General features: G+C 40.4%; 1 protein-coding gene across 1 annotated transcript in view; it reads left to right on the top strand.

The window, feature by feature from the left end:
• LOC139741483 (uncharacterized) overlaps positions 1-17328 on the top strand; it is a 149279-nt gene that overhangs the window by 25819 nt on the left and 106132 nt on the right. The window lies entirely within an intron of this gene.

Genomic DNA, 17328 nt, shown 5'->3' on the forward strand with positions numbered 1-17328 from the left:
AGCAAGGACTGCCTTTAGTTTCTCGAAGGCTCTTTGACACTCATCAGTCCAGGTGTACTTTGCCTTGCCCTTCAGCAGGTTTGTTAGGGGGGTGACTACAGTGCTGAAATTCGGTACAAATTTCCTGTAGAAACCAGCCATGCCCAGAAATCTGAGCAACTCCTTCTTGGATTGGGGGATGGGAAAGCCTAGTATAGCCTCTACCTTGGCTTCTCTTGGCAATACTTGTCCCTGACCGACTACATGCCCGAGATACACCACTTTGGCCTTTGCAAATTCACTCTTTGCCAGATTAATCACCAATCCAGCCTCCCTGAGTCGATCAAAAAGTTGCCGCAAGTGTGTAATGTGCTCCTCCCACGTGTCACTGTACACTAGGATGTCATCAATGTATACTACACAATTGTCAAGTCCGGCAATGATTTGGTTCGTCAGCCGTTGGAAGGTGGCTGGAGCATTTTTCATGCCGAATGGCATTACTTTGCATTGGAACAAGCCATCTGGTGTAGCAAAAGCAGAAATCTCTCTGGCTTTGTCGGTCAAGGGCACTTGCCAGTATCCCTTTAGAAGGTCTATCTTACTGACATATGCAGAATTTCCGACCCTGTCAATGCAGTCTTCTAGTCTGGGAATGGGGAAAGAGTCTGTTTTCGTCACGGCGTTTACCTTGCGGTAATCAATACAGAATCTTTGAGACCCATCCGGTTTGGGCACCATGACGATTGGGGAGCTCCAACTGCTTTTACTAGGTTCTATTATGTCATTGTCTAGCATGTATTGAACCTCTTCCCTTACTTTTTGCAGTTTGCTTGGGTTTAGTCTGTAAGGGTTTTGCTTGATAGGGTCAGCATCTCCTACATCAACATCATGTACAGCCAGAGGGGTGCAACCTGGTTTGTCTTTACACAGTTCTTCGTACTCGTGTAACAGACTAGTCACATCTTTCCTCTGATTTTCAGGTAGGTAGTTCAGTGCCTCATCTACTTTCCCTAACATCTCTGAGTTAGACAACCTGGCACTAGAGGGCTCACTTCCATTCTCATCTTGAGCTTCTCCCTCTTCATCTACTTCTTCTTCTACCACCTGAGCTACGCCTACCGGCTGACTAGCCTTTCTCTCATAGTACTCTTTCAGCATGTTTACGTGACACACCCTCTGATCTTTTCGTCTGTCTGGAGTACTGATCACATAGTTCACATCATTGAGTTTCTTTTTGACACTGTATGGGCCACTGAACTTGGCTTTCAGTGGTTCACCTTGTATGGGCAGCAGTACAAGAACTTGGTCACCTGGGTTGAAAGTTCGGGCTTTGGCATTTTTGTCTGCCTTTCTCTTCATAGAGTCTTGTGACACTTTCAAGTGTTCCCTAGCTACCTCACAAGCCTTTGAAAGCCTTTCACGAAACTTTGACACGTAGTCAAGTAGGTGGACCTCATCATCCTCAGTCATGAATTTCTCTTTGATGAGCTTCAGTGGGCCCCTAACTTCATGACCGTACACCAACTCAAATGGGCTGAAACCCGTCGACTCATTTGGGGAGTCCCTCGTTGCAAACAGCAGGAAAGGGATGCCCTTATCCCAATCCTCGGGATACTCCTCACAAAATGCCCTAATCATTGTCTTTAGGGTCTGGTGGTAGCGCTCCAACGCACCTTGGGATTGGGGATGATAAGCTGACGACTTCAGCTGCTTCACACCCAAACGATACATCACCTCTTGAAATATGCCTGACATGAAATTTGACCCTTGGTCAGACTGCACTTCCTTGGGCAACCCATACCTAGTGAAAAACTGTACTAGAGCATCTACCACAGTCTTAGCAGTGATATTTCGCAATGGGATAGCCTCTGGAAACCGTGTAGACATATCCATGATTGTCAAGAGGTACTTGTGACCCGACCTAGTCCTAGGCAAAGGTCCAACACAGTCAACTAAAACCCGACTGAATGGTTCTTCAAACGCAGGTATCGGAATCAATGGCGCCGGCTTCACTGAATGCTGTGGTTTACCAGCCACCTGACATGTGTGACAAGTCTTGCAAAACTCAGCCACATCCACATTCAACCCTGGCCAATAAAAATGCCTCATGATCCGATCCTTTGTCTTTCTGACGCCTAAATGGCCGCCAACAGGTAACTCGTGAGCAATCCTCAAGATCTCACCGCGGTAACTAGGAGGGACAACAACTTGACGGACCACCGTCCAATCCTCATCAGCTGGCCTATGGGGAGGTCTCCACTTCCTCATCAAAATGCCATCTTTGACATAATAGCACTCAGGGACCTTTTCAGCCTCAGCCTCAGAACACGCTGTCTGAGACAAGCCTTTCAACTCAGAGTCTGCCTGCTGTGCTTCAACCAAGGAAGACTTGCTAAACAGCCCATTGCTGTTAGCCTCGGAGCCTAATACAGCAACCCCATCATTCAAATCCTTGAAAAAGGTTTCTGCCAACCAAACACCGGAATTCTCCTCCACATCAACAGAATCCGCATCATCTTGAACAGCTCTACGAGCCTGAGACCTAGTCACAACACAATCTGGGAAAATCCCAGGAAACTCCTCCTGCAACTGCTCAGTTTCAGCAACCACCACTGGTTTATCCGAAACAACTGGAGACGCAACCACCTTGTCCCCAGCCAAGTCATTCCCCAACAAGAAGTCAATGCCTGCCATGGGCAACTCAGGAACAACTCCAACAGTAACAGGACCAGAAACTAGGTCACACTTCAAATCCACTCTATACAGTGGCACTGACATATAACTGCCATCAACAGTCTGAATCAAGACTTTTGCATTCACTGCACTATCTGGTGGAAAAGTCATACCACCATCCACCATCAGCGACTGAGAGGCCCCCGTATCCCTCAGGATAACCACTGGCTTGCCTGCCTCACCAGAAGTACATGGGGTCACCTCACCATCAAACAAAAAGCTACGATAGCTCTCATCCACCTGCTTCATCCTATCTTTGAATTTGGGAGACTGACTTTCAATGACCTGTGTTTCACTTAACGGGACACTGTTTTCGGGTAGGACACTTTTTGACATGACAAATCCCATGTCCTTCTTTGTTTTGTTTTGCAACTTCCAACACTGTGACTTTACATGCCCTGTCTTGTTACAGTGAAAACATTTGATGACATTTGCACTTGTACTGGACCCTTTGTCAGATTGAGGCTTTGGTGCCGATGAAGTTTCAGAACTCGTGCCTTTTTCAGGACCAGCATTCTTTGGATTGCTCGACTGATTTTTGTCTCTCTTATTTCCAGAGAAATTCCTGAAAGGTGGTCTGTTGTCATTTCTGTGGGTCAGCTCATACTCATCAGCCATCAAGGCTGCTTTATGCAAACTTGTCACTTTGTGATCATCCAAATGCGACCTCACACTGAAAGCAACACTCTTTTTGAATTCTTCCAAGAGAACAACCTCACGTAGGTTATCAAAGTCCTGATCCACTTTCAGGGACCTGTACCACCTATCAAACATCATTTCTTTTTCACGAGCAAACTCAACATGTGTCTGGCCTGGTCTGCGGTACGAATTTCTGAACTTGTGTCTGTACGCCTCTGGCACCAACTCATAAGCATTCAACACTGCTTTCTTGACTGTAGCATAGTCACGTGATTGCTCTTCAGAGAGAGATGAGTACACATCAGCTGCTTTGCCAACAAACACACTTTGAAGGAGCAAGGGCCAAAATTCCTGTGGCCAGTTCAAGCTGTTAGCCACCTTCTCAAATGACACAAAATATGCATCAACTCTGTTTTCCTCAAACTTTGGCACCAATCGAATGTTCTTGGCCAAATCAAATTCAGAGGGAGCCCTTTCATGATTTCCAACAGTCTGTGCATGAGTCAATTCCATCTCACGCAATTTCAGTTGCTGCTCCACTTCAAATTTCTTCTGTTCCATTTCAAGTTTCTTCATTTCCAGTTCTTTTTGTTCTTTCTCCCTCTCTCTTTCCAATCTCATCTTCTCTTTCTCCATTTCCATTTCTTTCTCCTTCATTTGCAATTTAGCAAGCTCAAGCCGTGTCTGATCTGAAATTTGAGCTTGATCAGGAGTATGAATTTCTTCTTTGAGCTCCATGTGACCAGCTACTAAGTCAAGAATTTCTGACTTTCTTACACCTTGTGGAACATCAACATTCAAATGCTGTGCAATAGCAGTCAAATCACATTTGCGTAACCTTTGCAAATCTTTGAGGGACAAATCTGTCCTCTGAACAAATGCCTGAACATCCATTGTACTGATTGACATTGTCACACTGTATTACACACAATATACAATTGAACAATCAATTCAACTGGTATTATGTCTGTACCAATATTCTGGATTCCGGAACGTTCCAAATTCTAAGTTTTGGCTTTAATTCACTTCCCGGACAAGCCCCCAATTTTGTTACGACCAAAATCACTCTGAGAATGATCGCACAAAAGAAACAATCAACTGATGTTCAGGCGGTTTATTAACAGTAATATTGTGGGTACAGACTGGTAATCGGCGTCATATCAGTACAACAATGATCAATAGAAACAATTACAAATCGGTAATGGGATCACTTACATGCATCCAAACTATCACAAAGTCGCTACAGTTCCCTGGTAGTGTCCAGATATGATGTTCGATGCACAAATGAATGATCCGCGATGCACCTATGAATGATTCCTGCGACGTAAATCCAGAGGCACAGGTTACAATAGTCCACGGTGTAGATCCGGGGTAAAATCCACGATATACGTCCACGGCGAAACGTGCAGAGTCCAAATGTTGTGACGACCACGTCCAGTTGATGCGTTGAATGATGATTCACTTTATATTGTCCAGCTAGGAATCCAGCCCGTCACAGCTTTTCCGTAGCAATGTCCATTGACATTAAAATATGGAGTCTATCTCCAATGTAGGCAATAATTCTCTGCATTACAAAAAGTCTACACACGTCGGCGGACAAACTCTTAATGAGGTATGATGTCATATTTTCATTAACATACAACCAATTGAAACCCGTTGCTGGTAGTGTATAATGAATATTCATTAATTGATCACGCGTTGACCTCATTTGCATACAAACACAGGTCAAAGATATTAGCCAATCACGAGCTAGCGCTGGACGGCTGGCTAGCGTGGTCGCGCTCCGCGAAATACCAGCATGCGATGCGCGCAGCTAGCTGTACTATGCATGCACTGCACTGCTGAGGGGATAGCTAGCTAGCTATACTAGTAATATAGCTAATGTGACTAGATGTAGTTGTATACGTATGCATGCAACACAAGAAAGTGTTAGAACTTATTTCATATTTGGACTTCATCGAGTAGGGCCCTAGACCTCTATTCTACAAGTACGAGACTACTTCATTCTGGAACCAATGAATGAACACCCAACCCAAAGACCAAAGAGAAGATGTGCTTCATATTGCATCGGACATTTCAAAAAACTTCAAGAACTTCCAGAATTAGGCCTACCGCGGAGACCCAGGAGAAAACAACTGCAGTGCCAGTGGAACAAAAAGTCAGCATTTGATGTCGAGGTAGGCCTAACGTTAAACTCTACTAAACATCATTCTAATATTTTGAAGCATGTTTAAGTATTGTCTCATGTAACTGTTAGCGCCGATGTAGAATATAACGAATCAAACTAGTGTAATTTATAGAGGGGATTAAACTAGTAAAAGTCAAAACTATTTATGCATTCATCAAACAGTCACTAGTAAAAACAGTCAGTAACACTAACAGTGTAGATCTACTGTAAGGTATACACTCTAGTCTGTAGTGTACTAGCTATAGTAACTAGTAACGTTAGTAGTAACAGCACCAACCGTAACCCGGTCCACCAGGGTCAGTGAGCGGTAATTAACACGAATGAGCCTTTTTCTTGCGTATTCAGCGGCAGTTAAATAACGTCCCTCAATTGTTCTAGCCAAGTTACAGTCTCGGGAGCAGGCCTCAGGCTTAGGGTGTAAATTAGGTCCCCCAACATGGACCATGTTGTCAGGAAGGCGGGTGATATGAGCGCCCATCTGGGGGGCGTTTCATCAACAAGTTCGTCGGAGGTTTTCACCGACAAATTTGCTATCAGCCAATCAGACGCAAGGATTTCAGTAGCTTTCAACAGTTGTCAGTGTATATCACTGACAAAAAGTTTACCGTTTCATGAAACGCATCACGTCCTCGACCACGTAATCGTAACACCATGATTACTTCCTGTCTCCCCCCCCCCCCCCCCCCTCCCCCAGACCCGGGGGAAAAAATGGAAAAAATTGGATGAATTTTTTTTTCATCATTTCATTTTCATTTTCATCGACTGTAAATCTGATGTTAGTGTTTAATAACTGTCAACCATATTAAAGCACTGAAGCACAGCAGTATTTAATAAAAGTCCCAGTAAAAAAATAATATCGAACAGTTTAGAGACAGTAGTGCGTGGGTAGCTTTTTTCTTATTTCCGTGAGTATTATACTTATAGCACAAGGTGATAGCTTATTAAGTATATTGTCTAGATTGTTCATCTCATTCTAGAAAATCGTTTTCATCATTTCATTTGATAACTTATCATAGAAACTCTAGTTCTTACAATTAATTATTGATGCTCTGTTTATTTTTACATGAAAGATTCTGGAGGAAGATGATCACACTCACAGGGTTTTAGTTCACTATACCGGATGGGGGGATCAGTGGGATCAGTGGCTGGAAAAGGTAAGATGTATTTTCCAAAATTTAAACTATGGTCAATGGAAAGCCAAATGCCTGTTGACTCCTGCTGATGTGCATGGATGCTGCATTCATCTCATTTTATTGTGCTACTTATTCATCTTCACATGTACTTGAATAGATTTTCAAACATTTTTGTCATTTTCTCAAACCTAAGCTCAAATAAAGATAAAAAATACTCCAGAGCACAGTCTGGAGAGGACATCACTTGCCAAACACAAATCAGTTCAACTAACAGGAACGTACAATAGATACTGCAATGTTGTCTTCCCAGAGCTGATCACTTCTTCATAATTATATACAATACCAGCATAGAAGAGAATTCCTATGTCAGAAATGCTGTCCATCTCTTGGAAAATGAAGGCACTGTGAATGTGTTGTACAAAGTCCCTAAAAAAGTCCTATTATGCTCCAAAAGCTCTTGGGAAGTTAAATTCCACTGTCAATTGTAGAATTTAGTTTAGCTGACTTGCGTTTGACAAATGATGTCACCTTATAGAGTGTGATCTGGAGGGTTGTTATATTTTTGTTTTTAGGGTGAAGCTTAGATTTGAGGAAATGATATGATTGACAAAAATGTTAGAAAATTTGTCATACATTGTATACAATGTGAAGATGAACAAGTAACGCAATAAAATGAGATGTATGCGGTATTGCACGTCACCAGGAATCAACATGTATAATTGGTAGAGATGCTTGTTCTTAATTGTGTAACATATAAATTCAAATAATCTATCAGGAATCTTCAGTCACGTGTCTTTTCGTGCTTACTTGAATGCCCTATGGTATATGGAATCTAAATAATGTTTTTACTCTGTAGATTGCTCTAATGTGAAACTGAATGCCCATTATGAATTTTTTTTTTTGCCCTATATCGAAATTGAATGACTCTCTATACTCTTCCATGCACTAATACGAAATTGAACAGGAAAACGTATATTCCTAATCATGTAACCCATGTTTAACATTAAACTGCCGAAGGGATAAAGCCATTGTTATAATTCAGTTATACATTGTACATGATTACTTTCTACCTACTTATCCTTCGTGTGTATACTTACCACTTCTCTAATAAATGATGGGTGCTTAGTATTATCATCTTTGATTTACAGAGAGATTGTATGAACTTGACTTTTAATTTCAGGCGGATCTCATCACCAAAGAAGATTTTTCAGGCAGCTGCGGAACAGCAAGTGATGTCAAGACTGCGCTCAGGCTTGCCATAAAGGAAAAACTTACAATCAGCATAAACCAGAATCCGGAGTGCGTGGCACGTGTCCCTGTAGATCCACTGGTGTTCGAGGAAGTATTTACACTTTGTAAAAATACTCAAGACCGTAACCTAATGAATGAGCTGAATGCCATCCTCGGACCCGACTGGAACGTAAGAATAACCAATATGGCAGGGGATTTCGCATACGTGAAAGAAAAGGGCCTTTACCTAAAGCTCAGGAAAATGAGACCAATTACCGAATTTGTGGAACGTAGTGGTACCCTGCAAGAACATCACCTGGAGAGAGGGCACTATCTGATGTTGAGGTTCATAAGGTCGTATGGAACTCGAGAAGAGTGGAAACAACAGAAATGAAGTCAAGACACAACAACGTTTTGTTTCAGGGTTGTTTAAGAGTTTTACAGTTTCTTAGTTTCAAAGTTATTTAGACATTTTACACTCACACGTCATTTCCATATTTTTTATGCAGTTTGATTCATTCATGAACTATGGCATACTTTTTTTTAAATGTAGATTTGGCTTTTGTTACTGAAGTTACAAAGTTACATATGCATAAGGGTCCACAACAGGTTTCAAACATTGTGTTTTCTTCTATATGTCAACATTATTCTATGAATATTTCTTCAACTCCTCGTCTACTGAATGCAATAAAATCGTATCTAATCAGACCTAAAGGACTTTTTTCTCGAATAAAGCAGTCACGACGTGGAGGGAAGCAGCGAGCTCTGTTCAGTAAGTGGCTTAAAAAGACAAAGACATGGCAGCTTAAAATTTTGCAGTCAGAATGTCCGCAAAAAAGTCTGCTTGATACCATAAAGAAACTGAAAAGAAAAAATGAGAAGTTGACAGACATAAAACAGAAGCTTGAAAAAGCTTTGAAAGAGAATGAACGCCTTGAATTGATCAGGAAAAAGTACAAGAAACGTGCTCTGCATCTCTCTATGTTACTGAGAAATAGACAATCAGGCAAGCGATCAGCATGGATGAGAAAAGAACATTACTCAAGGAGACATGCCAGGAGACTCTCAATGCATCTCAAAGAAGAGTGTCGGGCCAGGTTGCAATTTCTTGATTCGTGGGGAGTTCGTGTCATACATATCACTGTAACAGACACAAACAGTGGAGAACTGAAGGATATTTCTCTGATTGAAGATACAGAAGAGTTGTGTAGCATGACAGGATGTAATGAAGAGGACATTTTACAAAGGGTAAATCTCGCCGTGCTAGTAAAGGATGCTCATGGCATCTCAGATGAGTCTTGGAATGCACTTGCGTGTATCAGCAATATCCCGAATCTCAAAAAAGTAAAAAGCCACATGACAATCACTGAATGCGAAATGGATATCCCTTTGTCCAAAACCAAGTCGTCTAACCCAGGAGTTCAAAGAGATATAAAGGTACTTTTGAAAAAAGAAATTGAATGTCTTGTAGACAAGGGCATACTTGGAAAAGGTAAGCAGAACGTATATGTGAAGATAACTGGAGATGGCACAGTGGTAGGCCATTGGCATTACGTGAATGTCACATGTACAATTCTAAACGATGAAGCCAATGCAACTTCCGCAAGTGTACATCATCCCATAGCGATACTTTGCGATGAAGAGAAATACAGTCAGTTGAAAGAACACTTGGTGGATATAGTGCAGGATGTAGCTTCCTTCACAAGTGTTGTCATTGACGAGTTGGAGTACACTATTCGATATCATTTATCAGGAGATTACAAGTTTCTTCTAACCATCTGTGGAATGGGAGCGGCCAATTCCAAATATCCGTGTATCTACTGCCTGATTGATAGTCAACATTTGCATGTTACAGCTCCAAAACAGCCCAGGAGAATCGGTGAAAAGGGATATTCCTGTGTACGAGATCCTATATTCAAGTCGATCGGAACGGAGAACGTAGTTTTTGATACGTTGCACATGTATCTTAGAATCACAGACAGGTTACTGAAGAAGATTATTCAGATGATCAACGAGCTTGACTTGCAAGAAATTGGATCAGTGAGTAGGTGTTATGCTCCTGAAAAAATGAAAAGATGCGCTAAGATGGAAGACATCTTGAAGAAAGCAGGTGTGCGTGGTGCTCCTCTGGCTTATGACAAAGATGCCAAAATGGTCAAATGCCGGGATCTGAGAGGACCAGAAAAACAAAAAGTTGAGAAAGTCTTGGATGACATAGAAAAGCTTGTTGACTCTCATGCACACGGACATGTAGTGGTAAATGCATGGCGCAGGTTTAGGGTTCTGTATGACGATGTTCGATCATTCAAGAAGGCTGAGGCCATGTCTCCTGACAGGCCTGCCAAATTGACAAAGTTGAGAAATGACTTGGTTGAGTGGTATGACAACCTGGTAGATGCTTGCACTTCGAAGATAGCAACCCCCTACATGCATCTCTTTGTAGTACATGCCGCTGATATCATAGAAAGGCTAGGTTCTATCCACATATTCAATGCTCAGGGACTAGAAAAATTAAATGACATGACAACAACGGAGTACTTTAGAGGTACTAATCATCGAAGAGGAGTTGAGTCACTAGTCCAGATCATGCGAAGGAGCAATAGACGCCTCTACCGTGCACACAAAGGCATAAAACTTCCACGAAAATCCTACAAGTGTGGAAAGTGTGGCAAATATGCTGGCCATAATAGTGCTACTTGTCAAATGTAGAATTATGTCACAATGAATCATAAATGGTTCATGCACATCCAGTCACCCAGACCATACAGAAGCAATGAAAAATTAATATGGATCTTTATGTTCATCGTTTTGTATAATAGTACAGAGATGTTGTTGATGTTCAAGATAGTATGCATGTCCAAAAAAAAAAAAAAAAGGAGAAAAACGCAGGTGTTTAAACTTTGGGGTACTCTGCCCTACTTTGGGTAAAGGAAGCAATTGACAAAACTGACAGTTATTGTAAAAAAAAAGATAAATGTTTCTGTCATTCTTTATTGACGCCAATGTAATGTCATGATGTCTTGCCCAGCACATCACTTGGTAGGATGAGTGTCCATGCACAAGAATTGACTACTAAGAGCGCACTAGATAGAGTATGAAAATATCACTAACTCAGATTGGATGGTATGTCATTTGCTTCCAATTGCCAAAGTAGAGCAGTACTGTTCTGATGGAAGTCAACATTTTGAAACTTAAAAATTACCCTTTGAAGAACATTGCAAAATTGTGTATCTTTCCTGAGAATATAAGGGTATAAAGTTCTATTTTCAAATGTCACCGTTTCATGTTTAATAATGTTACTATGATGGATGTACATGGCAAACTTTTTATGCTTCCGCCAGAAGAGGTCCGAGAAGTTTTCGGGTTGTCCGTCCGTCCGTGGATCAATCAAAATGCTACCAATTGTATATGATTTAAAGAATACAATGCCATCTAAAAAGCCCGTAAAAGAATCGTTGATGTAATATGCATTAGCTTCTATGATCGCAGGTCTCAATTACTGGTATGTCTTGAACATTATGTGCACTTCATTGAGCCGTAAGTCTTTACGCAATAATCATTATAATGACAACGGCTTGCAACTATGCAAACTACTAGTATTTCTTCAACTTTATTTTGAAATAATTTTTAAAATGTTTATATTTGATTTTTTTCAAACATATCTCACGTTTATAGAGTACAGCTGTGGGTCAAATTCTACTTTTTATAAGGTGTTCTGAATTTTTGCAAATGATAGTGCAGTATCATTGTTAGGACCTATTGTATTCCTTCACAGTACATGCTAAAGTGCTGTGTCGTGCACACTTAAAAAAGTGTTCATAATCATATCCATGTATATCAGTTAAACGACTTAGAAGCAATGAACACATGGCCCAGTTGTTCTGAAATAGAAATGAGTTTTGGATATGGATTCCTAAATGGTAGTTCTGAATACATGCACTCTGATACAATGATGATACAAACAGGTAATACATTGTACTATATTAGCAACTGAAATTTTCATGATGTTCCTTGTTATCGTTGCAGATTATGAAATTTATATAAGGTTATTTTTTTTTTTTTTAGGGAATGTGGTGAATTATAATGTAATTCATTTTAAATCTTTCCAAACCTCCGTGAAATGTATAAATTGACTCTCTCATAATCGAAATATCCTAAAGATAAAGTCATCAAAAATATAATTGTATTGGCTGGAATAGTTTAGCTTATGAGTCATGCAGCCTGCTTCACCCGAAAGCTCATCAGCACTGACCAGTATTTTTGCATTCAAAAGAGAAGACGATACAACCCTTCGTGCCGTCTTCTTCCCTCATAAATGAAAGAAGCAAAACAAAACAAACAAATGGTCAGTCACTGATGAGCCTTATGGTGAAACATCCTGTACGTCTCATTAGCTAAACCATTCAAGCCAATGCAATTATACACACAGCTCCCCTAGTTCAGCGCTTTTCCAAACTTCAGTGTATTATGTACATACATTACACTATATTCGTATAAGCAAAAATATACCCCTGTTTTTTTGTTACAAGTTTTACGCGCAAAGGTACAATCCTGCCATGAAATTAATCCGTACATTGTTGACACAATGACTTGTTATTCAATTTCACACGCGCTGGATTCTTTTCTAAACCGTCACATAGTTTTGCAGATATCTACTACCTTGTAGGACTAAATATTTAATTGATAAAGACAATAGATGATTTGTACCAATTCTGTCTCTTGTTAGAGCATTTGTACCAGTTCTGTATCTTGTTAGAGAATTTGCACGTATTGTAATTTTGCAGATGACTAAAAAAAAAAAAAGACTGAATAAAAGCAAATGGCTGTTGGTCTACCGTCATATATACACTGTTTTGTGTTTATGTCCAAAAGGTTTTGTCAGTGTATGACATGTGTATACAGCATGTGCTTGTGTCGATTTTGCTGGGTAGAGGTGTGCCTGTGTGTGTGTGTGTGTGTGTGTGTGTGTGTGTGTGTGCGTGTGTGTGTGTGTGTGTAAGAGAGAGAGTGTGTGTGTGGGGGGGGGGGGGGTGGCGGGGGATCGAACTCAACGGAATCAAAAAGTAATTACGACAGTGCAGAGCGCAGTGACATACAAGTACATTATGCAATTCAGCCACACAACGACATTGAAAAGTGATTAATAGTTCGAAGTTTATTCATAGCCGTACACAAAAATCTAATCCGAATGATTAAGTGTCAATTCTGTAATGATCAAATTGATATTTTTTTTTATATTACTGATGTAATACTTTTCTAGCTGTGCGAGCTGTATTTAATATTCAATGGGCATATATACCGTATTTTGATTTTGTCATACTCTACTAGTACGAGTAGTAGTACGAGTAGTAGTAGTAGTAGTAGTAGTAGGAGGAGGAGGAGGAGGAGGAGGAGGAGGAGTCGTAGTAGTAGTAGTAGTAGTAGTACGTCCAAAAAAAGGTGTATGGAAGGGATTATAGAAGGCAGGAGATGCAGAGCACGCCAGTGCAGTGTGTGGTGTAAATGAGTGGACAGGAAAGAGTGTCGATGTAGTAAGGCGGCCATGAACAGTACAGAGTGTGGAGGTCACAAAGTACACTGTATCCGATCGCGATGCAGCGAGATCATTATTTTTGAATCTGAGGTTCATTTACATGAAGCCAATCACAGCGATCCAGTGGCGTGAGTAGTGATGAATATTAATGAAATGATCACGCGGTGACCGATTGCCCGAAAACCTATTAGCCAATCAGAATGCGGTATCCTAAAGTGCGGCACGCGTTAAATACAGTGTATCAGAGGCAGATTCCGTCAGCAGCTAAGGAATATGAATATTGCAGAGGTACCTATGGGAAAGTTTTTCCAATTGGCTAGATATTTCACATGAATATTCATTAGAATATGATTATTCATTTTAAGGAGTTACTTTTTGGTTGTGCGACAGGAATAGTGGTTCTTTTACGTCTCGAAGTAGGTCATTCTGATGGGACCTCTCCCTGCCTGTTCGCGCGCACCGCGCCGTTCATATAACGCGCGAAAATGTGTGTCCTTATGCGGAGTACTGAATCCTAAGGTGAAAAACAGCTAATTTTCAACTCAAAAGGTACCTATGTAAAATGTGTACAGAAATGTAAAATTTCTGCATCTACTCCTTGTGTACGACCTACATTTCCATTTTGATGAGTTACTTTTACTTCCCGAGATATTACTGCGCAGCTTTGGGCTCATGAACTAGACTTTGCGTGCATTAGCCCTATACCTGTCTATGCACTCAGATGAGTGCTTTTTCAAAACGCGCTCTGCGTATGGAAGATGTCACTTTAGAAATTGTAATGGCAGGCAAAATGTCTCCCAGGCCTTATCTCCACAAACATAACAGGTCAGCAGGTAACACGGGACTGACTATAACAAGTCGCTTCAGAGCCATAAGTGACGTAACTCTCAGAGCAGAGGTGTTGGGTACTCTGCCTACTGCAGAATTTCTCTGGCTTATATACTATCCATTCACCCCCTTCTAGCACATTCTATAACTCTCTCCAACCTACTAGCCAGTCCAAGTTCCAGGAAACCTGGATGACTCACTGCCTAACTATGTACAAAACATTATTACCAAAATTAACTACCAATCACATTGGGCTACAGGGACAGTGCCTCACTCAGCCAAATATGTTAGCACTTCCCAGAACATTCTGGAAATGGGTGAAATCATTCTAGATTGAGTGAGCTATAATGTTTTTCCTATTCCATGCATGTACCGTATAGCTACATTGTATACCACCTAGAAAATTCTCCACTGATCTGGTCAGCCTGTATGTACTATATGTATACCACATAGAATGTTCTCCATTAATCTGGTCCACCTGTGTAGATACACATTAAAACAACCATGCATACAGTACATCATACATGTACTAGTGTGTACATTTGTGACACTCTCAGCAGTAGATGTTAGCAGTTTGGGAGAAGTATTGTGAGCAAATTTTTATCATCTAGATAAACCATTCCTTGTCACAAAGTTTTTAGTGAATAAGACTTATGAATCAAATTCTCAATTTCACTTCTTATAAAGAAGAAAAAGTTTAATTCTTTATGTGCCATGGTGATGGTCAGTATGGTCATTTTTTGTTTGTGCACATGCTATTAAATTATGCAAGAGACTTCCACTTTTGACATTTAACATCTAGGAACATTTGGTTTGCTTACCAGTTGACAGAATGACTGCTTTTATACATTTCCAGTTAATAATTAACTCTCATGCAGTTAGATTTTTTTTTTTCTTCATTGTGGATAAGAGGGGGAATCCCGTTCGATGCACCCATATCACCTGACACCCAGCCCTGTGGGTTCCGACTTTTATAGGATGCCGTGTCATTCACACTTACAAGGAACTCGGTTTTAAACACATTTCTGAACGTGATTCATGCCAGGTAAATATTTTTTTCTGTGTGTGTAAAACGTGATGTCATACTTGGATCATGTTTTTCTTTATCATGTTTCTCAAATCATGTTGGGCTTGTTTCTTCTCGAGGAGTTTTCCAGTTGAATTTTGGCACTCGATTTGTAATCTGAATGGTGTGACCTGTGAACCGCAATAAAGGAGATGAAGCCATTTGACTAAAGCTTAATTTGATCTCCTATTCACTTCTGTTGTGGTGTAGGCATGCTCTCACACTGGACTGTTCTGTAATCTGCTCAATATCTATGTATGCTTTGTTCACAAAAGATTACCTGAACAGCCACAAAGCTTACAGTGTTTTGCAATAATTAATGAATGCTTTAATAGTAAATTCCTGTGCAAGAAACTTTATTGAAGGAAGTGGTGGAAAAAAGTGGTTTTGTTACTAGATTGTAGGAAGAGAAGCATCCATGAATTTTAAGACAGTACAGAAACAGTCTATTAAAGCGTATCGATAGGTATAGATTGATGAATGACAGGCCAAAATATGTGCGATGCAGTTATTTCATGGAATATCTTTGCAGTTAGCTGACAGTATAAAGGAAACTCCATTTCTGTGTTTGAACACATGGTAACTCTATAAACACAGAGAGACATGCACATCAGAAGCATGATTACTATTAAGTTCTTTTATATGAGTTTGAAAAACCCTTCATGCTGATAATTGACAGAACTTGAATAGGTCATAAATGCCTTGATAAAGAGTTTGAGGATGTATGCTGGAGTCTGAGGTTCCACCAGTGGTTCTGCAGACTGTCCTCAATCAAACTCTGAGGGCAGACTACTATGTCCAAGTGCTTTTTCTTTGCAACTGGTAAGTGATGAAGAGAGTGATTTCTGCAAGACAGTGTTTCTTTACCCTATTATAAATCACCCAATTACAGTTATTGCCTCTTGATTTGTCAACATTAATTTAGAAATCACCATTGCACACTTTTGCTGTCGAGTGTGCAAGTGCTGAATACAGTTTTGGACAGTGTGTAAAGATGTCATCGACCATGTCCATGTACCACTTTCAAAGGCTTATTATCAGACTTGCAGTTGTAGTTGTGATAATCATTTGTTATTATATCAAACTGATTTGTGTAAACGTCTCAATTCTGTAACATGTGCAGAGATGGATTTATATATTTATCTGGTTATTACCAACATGAAGTGCCAGAATGACTGGAACGTGGTTTGAAATCTGAATCAGGAAGCCAGTCCAGAAAATCTGACCAGTCATAATTTGGAAAGGCGAAGGGGCATGCTGTTATAAAGACTTTTTATTATAATCAATGCTTTGATAAAGAAGAATACAGCAACTGGTATTCATGACTTGTTGAACATATTTACATGTATGCAGAATGACAGCCCTTGTATCAGTTGGAAGACTGAGCTGCTTTAAGACGAAGGATGGTTATTCTTTGTCTTAGAGTGTGCAGTTAATTAGAAGGCCTGTATACATTGATAGGAAGTCTGGCCAGAATGATGTAGTGTTGTATTTGAAAGTTGTTGTTTGCTTGGGTTTTTTTTTTCAATGTACTACTTTTGCCAAATGATGTCAGCCTAGTGAATACATTTTGACCTTGCAAGATGGCCTCTTGCTTGAGGGGGGAAAAAGATTTAGCTCGGAGGCTGAATTTTGATTGGCAAATCTCTCTCCTTGGATGTGAAGTTTACTTCTGCTGCAGCTGGAAATTCCCTGCGAGCTGTGATTACTTCTTGGAGATTGATGCTTTTGAGGGGTGTGTATCTGGCTGACTGATGTGTCATTTCTTTCACCACATGATGTTGTGTAAAAAGTGATTGAATGTGGCCTGGGTGGGTGCAGAAAAGCGAGGTGCAAGATTTCGTTTCCCACATAACAACGAGATGGGGTCGCTACATCGCAAGTTTGGAATATACTGTGGATCTACGTGCACATCGCATAGGGTGTGTAGTCTTTCTGAAGGCGTGGAATTACCAGAGTTTGAAGGGGTTATGATATACAGAACGAACTTACATAAGTG

The sequence above is a fragment of the Diadema antillarum genome, unplaced genomic scaffold (genome assembly GCF_040938485.1).
Source record: "Diadema antillarum isolate AM-2024a unplaced genomic scaffold, OU_Dant_1.0 seq00000931_RagTag, whole genome shotgun sequence".
NCBI lineage: Eukaryota > Metazoa > Echinodermata > Echinoidea > Diadematoida > Diadematidae > Diadema > Diadema antillarum.